Source organism: Podarcis gaigeae (genome assembly GCF_964106915.1).
Source record: "Podarcis gaigeae genome assembly, chromosome: Z".
Lineage (NCBI taxonomy): Eukaryota > Metazoa > Chordata > Lepidosauria > Squamata > Lacertidae > Podarcis > Podarcis gaigeae.
In genome coordinates, this window is record NC_139691.1 from 24527143 (window position 1) to 24532614 (window position 5472).

The 5472-nt window shown below is 42.7% G+C and overlaps 1 long non-coding RNA gene across 1 annotated transcript; it reads left to right on the top strand.

Annotated features, from left to right (window-relative positions):
- The first annotated feature begins 709 nt into the window (after window positions 1-709).
- Window positions 710-1853, top strand: LOC310836878. Its single transcript, XR_014560292.1, has 2 exons — window positions 710-920; window positions 1670-1853. It is a non-coding gene; the product is annotated as an uncharacterized lncRNA (long non-coding RNA).
- The last annotated feature ends 3619 nt before the right edge of the window (window positions 1854-5472 follow it).

A 5472-nucleotide genomic window follows, 5' to 3' on the forward strand; every position in this document is an offset into this window, starting at 1 on the left:
TCATAGCTTTTTGTCAATTTCCAATTTGATTCATAATTAGGCAAGAAATAAAAATAACAATTCAAGTGATGTAAGTGTTTCATGTCCCCCAGCATATTGTATTGCATTTTAAGTCCATAATACATTTCTCCATATTATGGACCACAGTGTGTGTGTGTGTGTGTTTGATGTGTGCTGTGATGCATGTTAGATATGTACTTGGTTGTGCCTAGTTTTATGCTTTCCCTGCTGTAGCCTAGAAAACACCCTCAAAGCTCTAGATTCTGGGCAGCGGTTCTTTCGTTGGATCTTGTGGGATGGTTGCTATCCAAACCAATTTATCACCCAAGGATTAACAGTGGACTGACTTTTTCTGGTGTTTTGTTCTGGAACTACAATGCACCGAATACAAGTGCACCGCACTGGTAAACTTTGGCTTCTATCTCCTCTGAGCAGGGTGATATACAGCTTACGTTATTCATTCCAGCCAAGCCCCAAAGCTGCAGTGCTTAACAGTTGAAAATTAATGCAAATGCCATTTGTATTTTGCTTACAAGACAAATTGTATCTGAATAATTTAAATGGTTTTTCACCCCTCAAGGCATCACACGTTCTCAAAACAATCCTCTTTTTTTATTGTTTCATCGTATGCATGTAAGTGACTCTAAATTACAAATATTGATGCTCTAATTTCTTTTTAAAATAACTGCCAGTGGGGGCCTGGGTGATTGAATCCAATTCTTCTTCATAGTTAAATATTCTTTTTATTATTGCAGATTTCCACAGAGGGGGTCTGGCACTGATGAACTAAGAGGTGTTTTTCAGCCTTTCAGAGCTGCTCTAATGCATCTTTAGTGCCACAGTGACTTTTTCCACCTACAAGTAAAAGGACGGGAAAGAGATATCAGTGGCTGTGACAGATGCCCTGGTCTTAAATTGTGGTAGCCTTTCCAATACCCTTTCCCAGTAGGCACAGTTTTTTGCTGTTTGTAGATTTAAACCATCTCCCCACCCACCTACCCACCCTGCCATACCCCCCAAATCCTCTGTCCACCCGCCTTTACCATTCTTGCTGCTTTTCTTTGTGTGGAGTACGGGAGTGGCTGAGCTGAAGTATCTCCCCCGCCCCCTCTCTGAAAAGAAAATAGGTAGCTGCATTGTATTGAGTAAGGCTGTTGACTAATCATTGTCCATTTAACTTGCTATTGCCTACATTGACTGGCAGCTGCTCTGTAGGGTCTCAGGAAGGTTCCCCCCCCCCCCAACCCTACCTCAACAACTACAATCCTAAAAAAAAGCTCAACAACTTTGGTCGGCCCTCACACATTTTCGCTTCATCAAATCTGCCCCTCTTTGAAAAAAGTTTGGGCACCCCTGCTCTAACATGAAGTGATTGCACTCTGATATGTGCTACTATAATTGTGCATTGTGACGCCTGGAGGCCCTGCAGAGATTCAGTCTCTTGAACTACAACAGCATGAAGGGGAGATCTTTTGGCAGGGATGTGCCATTGATAGATTAGTTACATTCTGGTCACTCCAAAAGCTGAGCCTATGAGCTCAACCACACTTTCTTCAATGTCTGAGCAGTTGTTGTTGTGGATGAGCCCTATGTGTGTGATGCATTGCATGTGGAATTATTGTTTTGGGGTTGTGGGTTATTATTTCTTAATTGTACTGTGTTTTGCTAGATGTTGCTGAGGACATTCCTGACAGGATTGTCTCCAATCCAAATGATGATGGTTCTCCAGATCAGAAGGACTTGCTGCAAAGGTCATAGAAGATGTTAGCAAAGTCACTTAACAGATGGGGAGAGAAATCAAGGTAATACCTTACTGACCAAAACAGAATACAAATTGAAGGGTAAGGAACAGAGACTTTTTGTCTTGCTGTAAGTGGGTTAAAGCCTCAGCGCCTAGGACTTGCCGATCGAAAGGTCGGCGGTTCGAATCCCTGCGGCGGGGTGCGCTCCCGCTGCTCGGTCCCAGCGCCTGCCAACCTAGCAGTTCGAAAGCACCCCCGAGTGCAAGTAGATAAATAGGGACCGCTTACCAGCGGGAAGGTAAACGGCGTTTCCGTGTGCAGCTCTGGCTCGCCAGAGCAGCGATGTCACGCTGGCCACGTGACCCGGAAATGTCTCCGGACAGCGCTGGCCCCTGGCCTCTTGAGTGAGATGGGCGCACAACCCCAGAGTCTGTCAAGACTGGCCCGTACGGGCAGGGGTACCTTTACCTTTACCTTTTTAAGTGGACCCTTGCTTCGAACTGGCGTATAGACTGTTTGTCTGCTCTCTTTGCAAAAGGAGTCTTGCTTGCAGCAACTTTCTTCAGAGTCTGATACCAGTTGCTCTTGTCTTTTAGAATTTTTCAGATATGATATTTGTTTCCATACGATTTAGTCAGCTACAGTCATAATCGTTTGATCTTAACTGTCTGCTGAGTACTGCTGAAATGTCTATTCACTTTAACTTCTGCCCTATTGATTCACTGCTGAGGCGATTATGTTAGCCATTAATCACCATTAACATTCACTGCGTTATTGTTGACTTTCCTCTCCCTTTTCTGCCCTTAGCCAGACACACAGAGAAAGTACAGTCAAAGGCTCACATCTTAATGCGAATCTATGATATTTATTAATGTAGCAAAAAATAGGCTTTATTTGTATTTTGTGGATATTAAAATGAGAGTGGTGCATATATATTGTAAAAGTGATATTACATTATTATTATAATACTATAACAACTGGTTAATTTTTGTCTCATCCTGTTTATGCTTATTACTTCTCATTATTAATTCATGCAAAAATACAATTGCATTAATTTTTGTTTGGTTTTCTGGGCAAAGTGTGTCACTGGGTTGGGGGACAGAATTATAAGCACACCCTGAAACCTACACCTTGAACAATGTGAACTGATTTTTTGGGACTGTGGTGCGTCACTTACATGCTTGACAATATAAGCTGTTAATATGTTAGCTAGCTGATAAGAAAAAAAATGGCAAAGACTAGTAACTTGGGCAAAAGAGATCTGTCACTTCCTCTACCTCATTTGAACAGACAGTAACCCTGAGGCCTACATACCTCAACATACTTCATATCTTCAGCTAGGATTACATTATGTTTTCATTTTTTATGCTGATTCCAGAACTGTCTGAAAACTCAGTAAGGCAGTAATTGCTCATTGGCTTACTGAGTTTTCAGACAGTTCGGGAATCAGCATAAAAAACGTAAACAATAATGTTATTCTGAAAAAGCTAAAGGAGCAGATAAGGTATAGTTTAAAATAACTAAGTGAAAACTAAAGTGAAATGGTATGTGTGATGAGATCACTGAAAAGTAATCTTAACCAGTACTAAGAATAAGATTACATCTCTAGCAAGAAGACATTCAACCAAAGGTACACAGGGAAAACAGCATCAGAAGTACGCAACCAAATGGGGCACCGCCTACCTCAGTGAATGCCACCTCACTTTGACTGGCTACTAAACAACATATTGACCCTTCTGGGTAGTTGGCAAACACTGGGAACAGAATTAACCTCTTAGGTCACAAACTGAATGATCCCTGCTGTTGAACTTCAAACAACTGAGAGGTCTGCCATTCAAGAAACTCTTTACATAGATTTTCCCAGGGACTGCGACAGAGACATCCCCAGTGATCTGTTTGTTACCAGCACAAGTGATCCAGCAATGTGACATGTGAAACCAAACACATACCACTAGAAGTCAAGCTTCATTTATGAGTAAATATCTAAGTTCTGTAAATAAAATGAGAAGTCTTTAATGATGACTTTGCACATAATTACCTCCTAAATTATTTTGAGAATGACTTTATTTACTGCATTTAGAAAGCAGTAATCATAATGGAGTTTACTGAGCATGATCCCATTTTATCCTCGGCCCCCTGCATCTAATTATGATAGAATGTTGTTGCTTTCTCCTCTCCCACACACCCTTTCCCCATGAAGTTGAGCAAGTAGTATATTAAACAGAAGGAGCATCTTGAAAAGATTCAGAAAACAGTAATATCCAACCAACCTGATTACTTCCTTCTTCCTGCCCATAGTCAGTGCTAGATAAGCTATCAACAATCTATAGCTTAGGGCCCCACTCTCTTGGGGGCCTCCAAAAAATTTAAAGGGGAAAAACAACTGGATGTACATTTCCAAAATATAAGATAAGTTCAACAATTACTTTGAGAAAATACATATTTTGTTAAGTGCAAATGGCTTTAGATACCTATTAGGTCCATAAATTACCATATAGCATATTTTCAACCCCAAAACAATTTGTTGTTGACAAAGGACAGCTGGACATATAAAGGGCCCCATCACCTTCAGTAGCTTAGGGCCTCCCAGTCAGATGGGTGGGGTATAAATAGTAAAATTATCATGGACATCCCTATTTTCATTGGAGAAAGGTTGGAGGGTATGAACAGGCTTGCAGTCTAAATATATATAACAAAAAGGGGTTGGGGAGAGAGGTTGGGTGGGGATGCAAGCTCAGGCACCAGATCTAGTGACCACCAAATAGAGAGAGCCCAAGACATAGCAAATGGTTGAAGGCAGTGATGTTAGAAGCCTACAAGAATCTCTCTCCTGGACTCTCTGAGATGTTCAGTGAATGTGACTGGGGGAGGGAGTTGGATTGCAATATCACCCCCCCCCCATTTACATGTTCACACCTATGCAAGTCCCTGCAATTTTTACAAACATTCATGTAGGGCTCACAAAGTTCACAACTAGAAATGAAAAAAAACAAAACCAGAATCTGTTGTACAGTAGATTACGCAACTTGTTGCACAGTGGGTTTCCACTAGCTCAACTGCTGTATTGGATTCCTCTCTTGCAAAACATTAAAACTTGCCCATCAGCTAGCACAAGAGCAAACAGAGAATGTTGGATAGAGCCCTAGCTGTTGTATGTTCAGCATTAGCAGATTATATTGTGGACTGGGATATTTTTGGTACTTTTAATTATTGTTACATTTATTGTCCCACTGTTCCACCACGGAGCTCAAGGTGGTGTGCATGATTCCGCTCCTCCTCTCCTTTTAATAAATGCAACTGTCAGGAGCGAGTCAGCAGTAAATCACCCCAAGCAAGCTGATTAGCTAAAACAGGATCTGCACAGAAGTGTCAGATCTAATGAGCACAGCAACTCATTTTTGATAGGTCTTGCCCCCATGAAGCAGTTGCTGAGACTGAAGGCCCCCTGCCTCCCCACAGCAGTGGCGGAAGAAGGGGGTGGGGAGTAGGCTGCCCTGGGTGCCATCTTTAAGGGGAGTGACAAGAAAGCACCCCGCGAGGAGCTTGCCCCGCTGCCCCTGGGCTCGGTGGTGCAAGCTGCCGCCATCGTGCCACTGCAGCCGCGTGTGGAGGCTGCAGCGGCGCCGGCGAGCTTCCTCCGCCATCCGTATGGCGCTTGAGTGGTGCCATCGGCAAACCATGCCGTGGCACATGTGTGGCGCCACTATGTATGCCACATGCTATGTACACC